This window comes from Dendrobates tinctorius, unplaced genomic scaffold (assembly GCF_039654945.1).
Source record: "Dendrobates tinctorius isolate UK_male_01 unplaced genomic scaffold, ASM3965494v1 ptg000310l, whole genome shotgun sequence".
Taxonomy (NCBI): Eukaryota; Metazoa; Chordata; class Amphibia; order Anura; family Dendrobatidae; genus Dendrobates; species Dendrobates tinctorius.
In genome coordinates this window covers 2,365,888-2,380,674 of record NW_027361977.1, presented here as the reverse complement: position 1 = coordinate 2,380,674, position 14,787 = coordinate 2,365,888, and the positions used below count along the sequence as shown (strand labels likewise).

Sequence of the window (14,787 nt, the reverse complement as noted above, 5' to 3'; positions counted from 1 at the left end):
AGTGAGGAAAAGAAGGGTTCAATTCTGACTTTACTAGCAGAGGGATACAATGAGTCTCATGTTGCCTCCATCCAAAAAATTTAAGATGGCAGTCCATTACATCAAGGTCAAGCAGCAGACATTGGGGACAAGAAAGCTACAGACCGGCAGAGGGCGAAAACGACTCTCCAGTGACTGGGATGACAGTCATCTTATTCGAATGTCACTGAGCAACCGCAGGATGACATCAATTGACCTACAAAAGGAATGGAAAATGGCAGCTGGGGTGAAGTGCACGACAAGAACAGTTCGTAACAGGCTCCTAAAGACATGTAAATCTAGAAAAACACCTTTCATCAATGAGAAGCAAAGGAGAGCCAGGCTAAAGTTTGCCAAAGACCATAAGGATTGGACCATAGAGGACTGAAGTAAGGTAATATTCTCTGATGAGTCTAATTTTCAGCTTTGCCCAACACCTGGTCGTCTAATGGTTAGACGGAGACCTGCAGAGGCATACAAGCCACAGTGTCTTGCACCCACTGTGAAATTTGGTGTAGGATCAGTGATGATCTGGGGATGCTTCAGCAAGGCTGGAATTGGGCAGGTTAATCTTTGCGAAGGACATATGAATCAAGCCGCATACAAGGTTATTCTGGAAAAACAGTTGATTCCTTCTGCTAAGGCAATGTTCCCCAACTCTGAGGACTGGTTTTTCCAGCAGGAGAATGCGCCATGCCACACAGCTAGGTCAATTAATGTTCGGATGAAGGAGCACCACATGAAATCTCTGTCATGGCCAGCCCAATCGCCAGTTCTGAACCCCATTGAAAACCTCTGGAATATAATCAAAAGGAAGATCGATAGTCACAAGCCATCAAACAAAGAAGAGCTGCTTAAATTTTTGTACCAGGAGTGGCATAAAGTCACCCAAAAGCAGTGTGAAAGACTAGTGGAAAGCATGCCAAGACGCATGAAAGCTGTGATTAAAAATAATGGTTATTCCACAAAATATTGATTTCTGAACTCTTCCTGAGTTAAAACATTAGTATTGTTGTTTCTAAATGATTATGAACTTTTTTTCCTAGCATTATTTGAGGTCTGCAAGCACTGCATTTTTTATTTTGACCATAAATACAAAATATAGTGCTTTAAAATTCGAAGACATGTTGTTAGTTGTTTATAGAGTAAAAGAGCAATTTACATTTTGATAAAAAAATATACCTATAAAGAGAAAAATCAGACAAAATGAAAATTTTGCAGTGGTCTCTTAATTTTTGCCAGAGCTGTATATATATATATATATATATATACATATATATGTATATATAAATATATGTATGTATATATATTGTGGTGTAGTAACCACTGAGTCCGCTAGGGGGTGCTGTGTGGATGTCCCAGGAGAAAGGATGAATGGCAGAATACTGAATGGCCGTTATGTGTCTCAAAGTGGGTGGCTTTGGGATGGAGACTTATGTGTTGATCAGCAGTGATACTGCTGAGGTGTTGTTTTCAGGTGTGTTTAAAGCACTGTGGTAAAGAGTATGTAAAGGCTTGAAGGACCTGTGATGAGGTCAGAGTCATGTGACCCAGTGGGCATGACTATGAACCATATAATGTGGCCAGAGTAGGTCACATGGAGTGAATGCTTGGACCCGGTTGGTCCAGTGTGGAAGGTCCCGCTGAGATGGGGCTTCCTGCCTGACAGCACGTGTGGACTCTGTGTTTAATGGCTGCAAGTGCCTGAGAGTTCCCTGGAGGGAATGAATGTCTGCAGTATGGAAAAGCAGCCATGAGAGAACCCTGACGGGGTGAGATATAACTGTGAGGCTGAAAAGCCTGCGTATTGGACATTGCTAACAGAGTGAAGCTCTGTCATGGACGCTATGCCATTTATATATTGCTGGTCATGGTTTATGATGGTTTAATAAACCTCATGGACCGTTATGATTTGATGGAAAATCTGTGCCGGATCTGATTTTGTGGCTGATGAGCGAGTATCCCCTACTTGAATGACAGCGCTACCTCACTATATATATATATACATATATCATAATCTTCTCTCTTTTTGTTTATTGCCGCCCCTTATTACATAGCGCCCTCTTTTGTTATGTACAGCACCATTCCTTACGTATCGGATTCTCTTGTTATCTTTGTTATTTGTAGCGCCCTGTTCTTTATTACATATGTCCGCTCTTGTTACATATATAATGTAATGATGACTGATGGAACACGGAAACAATTCTTTTCTAATGGAGAAGCTGATGGACTGGTGCTCTGGTCAGATGCTGCCTCATCAGCAGTCATTTTATATCTAACAAGAGAGGACTATGTAATATAGAGAGGGTGCTGTGATTAACAATAACGAGAATACGCTATGTAAGGGACGGTACTGTACATGACAAGATATGATGCTATGTAATAAAGGATGGTGCTAAACATAACGACAAAGGACACTATATAGTAAGGTATTTAGTTAAGCCATACATAGCTGGAGAGGATAGTTCATAATAAGGAACGGTGTTATATGTAAAGCCTTGTAAAAGTATTCACCCCCTTGTGTTGTGAACTCTCTTAATCTGACTTCTTGAGTCGGGGCTCCCTCTGGTGGTCGCTGCGGGTAGTGGAGCTGGCCGTGTTGACAGAAGTCTCTCACCTGAAGATGATGATTGGAAGTCAGGGGTTACAGACTGGGAGGATTTAAGTGAGCAAGCTTCCTTCAGTTGCTGCTGGGATTTGTGCTGGACCCCGCTCATATGTCACAGCTTTTGTCATTCTGTTCAGTACCCTTGGTATTTTTCAAGTTTTGCTACCTCACAACTTGGAATTTCCTTGTTTATGTTATGGTTTTTATAATTTACATCAGTTCATGTAAAGAACATGCCTGCAACTGTGAACATTTGTTTTTTCTTTTTTTTGTAAAGCTAAAAACAAATAGGTCAAAATAGCCAAAAAACGTAAGTGTGCCTAACTATCCCCCCCTAAAATCAGTACTTTGTAGAGCCTCACTTAAATTCAGGTTGCTTTAGATAAGTCTCTATGAGTTTTCCACATCCTGCCACTGGGATTTTTGCCCATTCCTCAAGTCAAAACTGCTCCAGCTCTTTCAAGTTAGATGGTGTCCTCTGGTGAACAACAATCTTCAAGTCTGACCACAGATTTATTCTCAATTGGTTTAAGGTCTGGGCTTTGAAAAGGCCTCTCCAAAACATTAACATGTTTCCCCTTAAACCACTCAGGTGTTGCTTTAGCAGTATTCTTTGGGTCATTGTCGTATTGGAACTTCCATCCCAGTCTCAAATCACTGACAGACTGAAACAGGTTTTTCTCAAGAATATACCTGGATTTCGCACCATCCATCTTCCTCTCTACTAGGACCATTTTTCCTGTCCCTGCTGCTGAAAAACATCCTCACAACATAATGCTGTCACCACCATGTTTCACTGTGGGGATTGTGTTCTTGGGATGATGAGCTGTGTTGGTTTGGTGCCAGACCTAACATTTACCTAGGTGGCCAAAAAGTTAAATTTTCGTCTCATATGACCACAGCACCTTTCTCCATACATTTGAGGAGTCTCCCTCATGTCTTTTGGCAAACTAAAAACATGCCTTATATTTGTTTTGTTTAAGGAAAAGGCTTTTTTTTGCCCAGTCATCCATAAAGGCCACCACTATGGAGTGTACGGCTTATTATGTTCGTATGGACAGATACTCCAGTCTCTGCTTGGGATCTCTACAGCCCTTTCAGAGTTAGCTTTGGTCTCTGTGATGCCTCTCTGAATAATATCTTCCTTGCCCAGGCAGGTTTGTTGTGGTACCATGTTCTTTCCATTAGATGATAATGGATTTAATTGTGCTCTGGGGGTCATCAGAGATTGAGATTTTTTTATGACACAAACCTTATCACATCCAAAAAGGGATACAAATTATCCAAAATACACTACTTCACAAAGAGATAATTAATAAAAAATATCAATCTTTATTAGAGATATAAACTTACAAATATAAAGATAACATGAACCATGTGTACCACGAGACATGTATGAGTTATAGAAAAAAATAGGGAATCAAGTCCATACATATAGTGGAACAGACCAAAATTCAGGCTGCAACACAGTTAAATGATCACAGTAAAGCTCCACCAGGTCAGAAAAAAAGAAACCCCGACCAAATGGAACAGTACTTCATCAATTGATCTTACCATGTTACTGTAGGCCTCTGTCTGTGATACCACAGAACGCCCCGACGCGTGTTTCGCAGATGTGCTTTCTCAAGGGGAGTGTGTCTGCCCATCGCTATTGGCACCGATATATACCATTCAGAGTTTGTGAAAGATGAATCAGATCGCAGCGCATGTCAACACCGCCTCTCCATCACACCAGCATTTGGTTAGGGCACTCAAATCTGGCCAGTGTGTGGAGGAAAACCATCCATGACGTCATAAACACTCGCCGGAACTTTTACGAGGCCGTCATACTATGCGCCAACAGGAAGTGCAAGTGGGCATGCGCAATAGAATCACCATTTTTAGAAGTTCCATGTATGGAGCCATTTTGGCAAAGTCGCATAAAAACTACCTAAAATGCCACCCATGATGTCATAATCACTTGCCAAAAACTGTGAGAAGCCATCGTACTATGCGCCAACAGAAAAAAACAGTGCACATGTGCAGTGGAGTCACCATCTTTTAGAAGTTCCATGTACGTGGCCATTTTATAGAAGTCCCATACAAGCTGCCCACAATACCATCTTATAAGTGTGGATGTGTCAAAATCTTACAATATAGGGATAACATAATCATTATAAGACTGGCTTCAGATTTGCGTGGAGTATATTACCAGCAGTCAGTCTACTTTCCAGCTCCCACAGCACCAAACTACCCGCCACCACCACCGCCTCCAGTTCACCGAGCGACCACGCTGCCAAATCCACCAACCCTGCAGCCGGCAGCATCCACAGTGCTCCAGAGTCCAGCATCCATGCAGCCAGCAGTATCAATGATGCTGCCCAGTCCCCCACCCCTGCCCAGTCCAGCACCTCTGCCCATTCCAGCACCCCTGTCCACTACAGCACCCCTGCAGCCAGCAGTATCCACAATGCAACCCAGTCCAGCACCATGCCAGATGACTGCTACAGAGCCCAGCACTCCCACTCAACCAAGAAAAGCAAAGTCCAAAAAAAAATCTTGGCATCAGGAGCAAAACCAGGAGCCAGAAAACTATTCCCACATTGAACCCCCCACCCTCACCTACCAATTTGTCACTACCTACCCTTGTGTCTCTGTCTGTTCCTTCCAGTTTGTTTATCGATTCCCATGATTCCACGTTGTCATCTATACCCAATGTCTCCGCTGCCAACCCCTGATCCAATCCTTCAGTTTGTTGCCCCTTCCCCTGTAGACCCTTCCCCTGTAACCCCTTCCTCATCAACTACCACCCAATCCTCACAGTTCCACACCCCCTAGGTCCTCCCCATTTCACCCTCAAGTAAACCCCAAAGAAAAAACAAATCACCCCAATCTTAACCTTTTTTTTGTAAAAGTGTTGAAAATAAAAGTTGTAAAAGTGTTGAAAATAAAAGTTGTAAAAGTGTTGAAAATAAAAGTTGTATTTTGTTAGCACTATATCTTGTCTTATGCCTGTTTCACACTTCAGTCTGTTGGAATCAGTCAAAATCCGTCAAAGTGTTTAAAAAACTGATCTGTTGCAGATTGCAAAAAACCGATGCACCGGATCCATCGCAGCAGCTATGTATGAAATTTAAGGAAATTTAAAGGAACAGAACTCTGGAAAGGAGAGAGAGAGGATCTGTCACCGTCCGTGTTTTCAACGCAGACAAAAAACGTTCCTATGGATGTTTTTTCCCCCAGACAGCTATTTTATGACGGATCCGTCACACGATGGACGCAACGGAAGGCCATCCGTCACAATCCGTCGCTAATACAAGTCTATGGGGAAAAAGACGGATCCGCCAGGCAAATCCGTTGGATCCGTGTTTTCTGCTAACAACGGATTTTCACTGATGGCAGAAAACTGAAGTGTGAATGAAATAGGCCTCATTTGTGCGCCGCAGCCGACACAAATACACATAATTTTTTGAGGTAAGGTACGACACAAACACACTTTATTTTAGAGAGAAGGTAGTTAGTTTATAGGAGAGGGAGGACTGGGAGCTTGCATCGCATCCAAATGAAAACCACTTTGGGCATTAATCAACATTAATCCACAGGTGGGTGCATGAATACGCTGGTGAGCACAGCAGATGTCCACAAGAAGAAGAAAGTTCGTTCAGCAGAACGGCATAAATGAAAAAACTTTATTAGGCTAATATGCCATGTTAAAATGCAAAAAACACCTGACGCGTTTCTGGTGCACAAAGGCACCCTTAGTCATAGGTAAATAAAAACAATATGCATAGAAAAATATACACAGGTTACAAACCAATCACAAAGCTTGCAATTAATTACAAAAAGTGGCAACACATGAAAGGAAGAGTGAGCGGTTCCTTGCAATGATACAGATCACTCCAGGATTGAAGTTCCCAAGGAAAAAAAAAAAAGGTACAATAATATCTAAAAGTAATTAAATAACTCCAAAATGATCTTCCAATGGAAAATGGATTTTCTGCGCAGAAATAAATGATTCCATGCGAAAGGTGTGAATGAGTGCCTGCGGACAATATATAGAGTTAGTCAGAATCAAAAGGAATTTTTTACACCTCAAAAATAATTTATAGATGCGCAGGAATGAGTGGTTCCATGCAAAAGGTGTGAATAGGTACCTACAAACAATATATGGAATTAATAACAATCAGATGGAGTTTTTTGCACATGTAATAAAATATTTCATGCAAAGAGTATGAATGAGTGCTTGCGAACAATATATAGAATTAGTCAACAAAAAAAAAAAAGGTTTTTTTTGGACTTGAAAAATAAGTTAAAGATACGCAGGAATAAAAAGTTCCATGCAAGATGTGTGAATGAGTGCCTACAAACAATATATAAACTTGGTGACAATCAAATGGAATTTTTAGCACATAAAAAATGAAAAATAAGTTATAGACACATAGCAATCAATGGTGGAACTATTGCAGAATGCTTGATAAACATATGAATAAAATAGGAGCTATGAGATAAATTCTATGCTTTCCTACTATAACAAAATAAATAAGCAAAATAAACTAAATACGGATCACTGTAAAATTATTTTTGACAGAAAAAACTAATAAGTACATAAATTTCATTAATAAATATAGAACAAATCGTTCCTGAAATTCATACCGTTTGGAGATTTAGTGTCTAATTTTAATATCCAAAAAGCTTCACGCATATTAGCCTAATAAAGTTTTTTTCATTTATGCCGGTGTGCTGAACGAACTTTCTTCTTCTTGTAGTTAGTTTATATTTAACTCAGCAAACATTAGGGGTAAATTTTTACCTTACATGTACATTTTAACATCACAGGTACATTTAAACGTAACAGGTATGTAATATTTGACATTACAGGTATGTTTTAAACATAACAGGTACAAAACATAACAGGTACATTTAACTTAGCGGCTTAAATCATTTTGTCTTGCCATGACACACATCCATTATCTGAAACAAAGTAAAAGGCAAACTTATCCCTCATCTGGGCAACTTCCACTGTGGTTCTCAGAGGGTGAAAATTGGTAATCATGCAATGTAACAGGTTTCTAAGGTTGTAAGCTTGGTTGCTCTTTTACCATGATCTAGTTGTGCAGAACAACTGCAGGACACAAAGCGGCAAGTCATGGAGGCTCTGTTCTGACATCCTCGTGTAATCAAAAAACTTCTCTGGGTGCTGCTGCAGCTTGGTGTACAAAGAGTGGTAGGCTCCACGGCTCTCTTGGAGTTCAAGGATGGGGTGTTGCCAATAGCGACAATGACATCTTCTCAGTCTTTCTCTTCTTTGTTCTTGACAAGCAAAAGCAAAGGCAGCAGCCAACTTCAGTTGTAAATCCAGATCTTCTAGGAAGCTGTCCAGGTCAAGATCCATCTTGCAGCTAGATACAGCAGCCAAAGACGAGGATTTCCTCACTGCAGTGTGTCTATATAAATAGAAATCTCATGAGACACGCCCACTGGGTGTCTGATGTCAAGGAAAAGCTACTGGAAAAAATTGGAAATTTCTAACACAAACGCATGCAAACGCTGCACTTTTTTGCGTCATGCGTAAGATGATGCAGATAAAAAAGCTGCGTTAACATGCATTTGCATGCATTTTTGCATGCGTTTGGGAATGCAGATAATACACAGCAGACTCAAATGCAAATGTGAACCTAGTTTAAGGTGCATCACCGCAAAAATGTTAAAAAAACGCATCCCATGCAATCCTATGGGATTCCGCAATGCTGTGCTAATGCTGCGGATTTTTCCGCTGCAGAATCGCATAGTGGAAAAATCTGCAGCATGCTCATTCTTTTTGCGGAATCACGGGGATTCCGCACCCATAGGATTGCATTGAAACGCTCATTTTTCGCATGTGGCTATGCCCACCATGCATGAAGGTGAAGTGAGCGCTTCATGTGCAGATGGTACCCAGGTTCTGGAGGAGGAGAGACTCTCTCCTCCAGGCCCAGGGTACTATAATCCCATAAAAAATAGAATGAAAATAAAAAATATTGTTATTCTCACCTTCTGATGGCCACCAGAGTTCTTCTCGCATCTCACCATGCTCCAGGCATCTTCCAGTCCCAGTAATGCTTTGCACGAATGACCGCGATGACGTCACGCTCTCGCGAGCGTGATGTCATCGCAGGTCCTTTGCGCAAAGCATTACTGGGACCGGAAGATGCCGGGAGCGCCGCAGAGCAGATCGGGGGCCGTCGGAAGGTGAGAATAACATTATTTTTTATTTTTTTAATTATTTTTTACATCCTATCTTTTACTATTGATGCTGCATAGGCACCATCAATAGTAAAAAGTTGGTCACACTTGTCAAACACTATGCTTGACAAGTGTGACCAACCTGTCAATCAGTTTTCCAAGCGATGCTACAGATCGCTTGGCAAACACTAGCATTCTGCAAGCTAATTATGTTTGCAAAATGCTAGGTTTTTGCGGGAATTCCGCATACGAATTTCCCGTGATTTTCCCACGGCAGGGAGTTGCGGAATTGCCGCAGAAATTTCCGTGGCAATTCCGCACGTGTGCACATAGCCTTAGACTGTTCAAAGCAGGAATATCTCCATATTAGTCAATAGATTTAATATATATTGGTAAAAATATTCAGTGCATATATATATATTGTGGTGTAGTGACCACTATGTCCGCTAGGGGGCGCTGTGTGGGTGTCCCAGAACGGGCCTACAGGCATATCCATTGTGGTAATGGGTATAGGATGCGGAATGACCGCTATGTGTCCCAAGGTAGGGGGCCTTGAGATGCAGGCTCGAGTATTGATCAGCAGAGGTACTGCTGACGTTTCCGTTACAATGTGTCAGGGAAGCCTGTGTGTGGATGTGTGTAATAGGACCTTTAGTGAGGTCATAGCCATGTGATCACCTGTGGGTGTGGTTATGGACCATATTAGGTACCTGAGGTCTGGTCACATGAGAGAGAGCACATGGATCTGATTGGGCCATGTAGAAGGTCCCGGCAGGCCTAGGTAGAGGAAGGTGGGCTACCTTCCTGAAGACCACGTGCTGAGGCTGCTGACTCGGTGAGGCCTATGTATGCTGGCTGTATGTGAGGAGGGATAAGCCTCCTGTGTTTTGGCGAGGCTCCAGGACTGAGCCTGAAGTAATGGACATTTTTATGCTTGCTTTCGCCTGAGCTAAAGGCTATTTCTGTGTCTGGCTGCAGATAGAGCTCTGCTATGGACATTGCCCTGGCCTGTGTGTGAACAGGGCCTGAGGGAACACAGCCCAGCTAAGGACTGTTTATGTTGCTTTTGACTGCTGTGAAGGCTGGAAACCTTGTTTTGTTACTGTGAGGCTTATGGAACAAATAAACCGAAAGGACTCGTTTTAACTCTGAATGTGCCAGTGTTTACCTCCAAGACCTACAAAGTGGGTAATCCCCGTCCACTCACATGGTGGAAGGCTACAATATATATATATATATATATATATTGTGGCAGGGCTAAGGGTCTGGTAATCGATGGGAGATATGTGTCTCATAGATGAATTGACTCCATAATATAAAGCATAACAGATATTATTGTTATTGTTTTGCAAGGACCTTTGGTGAGGTCACAGTCATGTGACCAGTCAGCTGCTGGGTTCGTGGGTGTGGCTACACCCTTATAATGTGGCCTGCTCTTGAACCAGGGAGCTGTATGTGAGGGGGGTATACACCTCCTATGTGCGCTGAGGCTCGCGGACTGAGCCTGAAGGAAAGGACATTTTCATGTTATTTTGTAGCCTGAACTGAAGGCTGTTTATTTTGGTGACATGCTGTTTGGTTTATGACGTAATAAACCGCATGAACTTTAAGGGAACCTGCCTCCTGACTGTCTCCCATTGCACCTAAGCGAGTAGAATCCCTACAATTGGTGCTAGACGTGCCGGCAGAGGTCCCAGCAGAGACGTGAGACCGTTGCTGCATGTCCTGGGTAAAGTTTTCAGCGACGCAGCCAGCTCTACCTGGCATAATGGAGGACCTGCTGAAAGACCTGGTCCAGGCCCAGACACAGCAACAGGAGGCCAACAGGCTGTTCTTACAGCAGAGCCAGCAGGAGCAATGGCAGCAGGACCAATGGCAGCTGATGCAGCTTCTGGCAACCGCCATCCAGGAGGGCAGGACGAGCACCCCAACCCCAGGTCCGGCTGATGCCACCCACGTCACGAAGGCGGTAAGACACACACTGCAAAAAATGACCCCTGAGGATGATGTGGAGGCCTTCCTGATGGTGTTTGGGAGGGTGGCTGAGAGGGAAAAACTTCAGCCAGAGCGGTGGGCAGAGGTACTGGCCCCATACCTAACGGGGGAGCCCCAGAAGGCGTACTGTGACCTGACTGTACAAGACGCCAGAGAGTATCCCAAATTAAAAGCGGAAATTCTCGCACGCTTGGGGGGTAACAATGACTACCAGGGCACAGCGAGTTCATCGCTGGGCCTATCACGGGGACAAACCGCCACCCTCCCAAATGTTCGACCTGTTGCACCTGGTCCAGAAATGGCTGCAGCCAGAGTTGTCTTCCCTGGCACAGATGGTAGAGCGAGTGGTCATGGATCAGTTTGTGCATTTTCTGCCGAGACCCCTACAGACTTGGGTGGCCCAGGGTGATCCCCAAAATGCCGATGAACTGGTGGGGCTGGTCGAGAGATACCAGGGGATGGAAGGCTCCTTGGGGAAGCAGCCCATTCCGTATTGGGGGTCCCAGCAGGGGGCGGAGTCCCAAAAAGGGGTGGTGCGTCCAAAGTCAAAAGGGGCGGGGGGAGGCGGTGCCCAAGGTCCCCTCGGGTGATATTATTTGCTGGAAGTGTCACAGGCCAGGACATATAGCTGCCCGTTGTTCCCAGACCACCGAGCAGATGGACTGCAGCATGGGACGCCATAGTTCATACTACGCATATCCAGCTTGCAGTGTGAATTCGCCACCTAACGAGGGGCCACAAGCTTGTCCCGTGAAGGTGAATGGGCGAGCAGCAATGGCACTTCTAGACTCCGGGAGCTTGGTGACCCTTGTGAGGGCCAGTTTTCCTCTCAACATTCTCCTTGGTAAAAAGATTGGCGTTCGGTGCATACATGGCGATGCAAAGGACTACCCTATGGCTAGGGTGAATATTGAAACGGCACATCGCACCGAGTCGCATGAAGTTGGCGTTGTTCGAGACTTGTTGCATCCTATAATTATTGGCCAGGATTTCTGTCTGTTTGGGGATTTGTGGGGGAAAGGTTCTGAGTGTGCTAGCAAGAGCAGGGAACCAATCCACCCCAATGAGGTATCACCACCACCAGAGGCAGACGGGTTTCCTTTTTGTGTCCTTGTTGGGGATGAAGAGGAAGGGTCCCCTGTCCCTGACATCCCGGAGTTAGGGGTGGTCGGGGAGAATTTTGGGACTGCTCAACATAGGGACCCCATGCTGAGGGAAGCCTTTAACAATGTCACCGTCATTAATGGGGTTGCACAAGAGCCGGGAGCAGACACAAGGTTTCCCTATTTTATGTTGAGTGTGGAATTGTTGTACCGGGTCACGAAAATAAGGGACGAGGTGGTAGAGCAGTTAATAGTACCAGGCCTCTATAGACGGAAAGTGTTGGACATGGCCCATTCACACATCTTGGGGGGACAAATGGGGGTGGAAAAAACGCAGGAACGGGTTGAACAGAGGTTCTGTTGGCCTTGGTGTCACCGGGAAATAGCAAACTATTGCAGGTCCTGCCCGACATGTCAGTTAACTGCCCCCACATCTCATTTTCGGAACCCTCTTGTGCCACTGCCCATTATTGAGGTGCCATCTGAGAGAATTGCCATGGACTTGGTTGGTCCCTTAGTTAAATCAGCTCGGGGCCATCAGTATATATTAGTCATCCTGGACTATGCCACACGCTGTCCTGAGGCCATTCCCCTGAGAAACTCCTCCACGAAGAGTATAGCCCGCGAGCTGGTCCGTGTGTTTTCCCGGATGGGTTTGCGGAAGGAGATCCTGACCTACCAGGGGACACCTTTTATGAGCAAGGTGATGAGGCAATTGTGCAGAGTCTTGCAAATTTCCCAGTTGAGGACTTCAGTGTACCATCCACAGTCAGATGGCCTTGTTGAGAGGTTTAACAAGACACTGAAGAGCATGCTGAGAAAAGTCATAGAGAAAAATGGTAGAGACTTGGATTGTATCTTACCGTATCTGCTGTTTTCTATCCATGAAGTCCCCCAGGCCTCCACGGGGTTCTCACCCTTCGAGCTTCTGTACGGCCGACAACCGCGAGGTCTCCTAGATATAGCCAAGGAAACCTGGGAAGCCGAAGTCACGCCCCACAGAAGCGTCATTGAGCATGTGGCACTGATGCAGCAGAGGGTTGCGAAGGTGATGCCCATTGTTAAAGAACATCTCCGCCAGGCACAAGAGGCTCAGGCCAGGGTCTACAACCGGTCAGCCAGAGTGAGGCAGTTCAATCCGGGAGACCGAGTTCTCGTGCTAATCCGGACGGTGGAGAGTAAGTTTTTGGCCAAGTGGCAAGGGCCGTATGAGGTGGTGGAAAAGCTGGGAGATGAAAACTACAAGATCCACCAACCCAGAAGACGGAAGCCATACCAGGTTTACCATGTCAACCTCATCAAGCCGTGGCAAGATAGAGAGCCAGCGGTAACTTCGTGCTTGCTAGGCAACCTAGAAGGAGAGGTTGGAGCGGTTACAATAGCGGAGACGCTATCGAAGGTCCAGAAAAACAGGGACCTGTTCTCAGAGTTGCCGGGGTGCACGAAGGTGGTGGAGCACAAAGTTCTGACCGAGCCACATGTGCAGGTGAACGTAAAACCGTATCGTATTCTTGAGGCTCGGCGAGAGGTAATCTCCAAGGAGGTGCAGCGTATGTTGAAACTCGGGGTCATTGAGGAATCCAAGAGCGGCTGGTCAAGCCCGATTGTCCTGGTCCCAAAACCTGATGGTGAATGGAGGTTCTGCAACGATTACTGGAAGCTGAATGAGGTCTCCAAGTTCGATGCTTATCCCATGCCACGCGTTGATGAGCTCATCGAGAGACTTGGACCTGCCAGGTACATAACCACTTTGGATCTGACAAAGGGATACTGGCAGATCCCCATGGCACAGGAAGCCAAGGAGAAGACAGCATTCTCCACACCAGACGGGTGCTTCCAGTATGTCCTGATGCCGTTTGGCCTGCAGGGAGCTCCGGCAACCTTCCAGAGGGCTATGGATAGAATCCTTGCACCTCATAAGCTATACGCTGCCACGTACCTGGATGATATCGTCATCTTTACCCCGGAATGGGAGTCTCACCTGGAAAAGGTCCAAGCAGTGTTTGACACTCTAAGGGAGGCATGGATTACAATAAACCCGAAAAAGTGTGCCTTGGGTAAGGAGGAAGCCAAGTACCTCGGATATGTAGTGGGGCGTGGCGAGATCAAACCCCAATCAATAAAGTGGAGGCAATTCAAACATGGCTGAGACCTCTGTCAAAGAAGCAAGTTAAAGCCTTCCTGGGGATCGTGGGATATTACAGGAGGTTCATCCCTAACTTCACCACCATAGCTGCACCTCTAACTGATCTGCTTAAGGGGACAAAGTCAGTGATGGTCAGCTGGTCCGAAGAGGCAGAGTCAGCCTTCCAAGAAATGAAGGGAGCTCTTTGTAAGCAACCCGTTTTGGTGGCCCTAGACTTTTATATTTATATATATATATATATATATATATATATATATATATATATATATATATACAGTGGGGCAAAAAAGTATTTAGTCAGTCAGCAATAGTGCAAGTTCCACCACTTAAAAAGATGAGAGGCGTCTGTAATTTACATCATAGGTAGACCTCAACTATGGGAGACAAACTGAGAAAAAAAAATCCAGAAAATCACATTGTCTGTTTTTTTTTCATTTTATTTGCATATTATGGTGGAAAATAAGTATTTGGTCAGAAACAAGCAATCAAGATTTCTGGCTCTCACAGACCTGTAACTTCTTCTTTAAGAGTCTCCTCTTTCCTCCACTCATTACCTGTAGTAATGGCACCTGTTTAAACTTGTTATCAGTATAAAAAGACACCTGTGCACACCCTCAAACAGTCTGACTCCAAACTCCACTATGGTGAAGACCAAAGAGCTGTCAAAGGACACCAGAAACAAAATTGTAGCCCTGCACCAGGCTGGGAAGACTGAA

The 14,787-nt window shown here is 44.6% G+C and overlaps 1 protein-coding gene across 8 annotated transcripts in view; it reads left to right on the top strand.

The window, feature by feature from the left end:
* Positions 1 to 14,787, top strand: part of SERAC1 (serine active site containing 1) — a 1,540,408-nt gene that overhangs the window by 1,219,729 nt on the left and 305,892 nt on the right. The gene's annotated exons all lie outside the window — the stretch shown is intronic.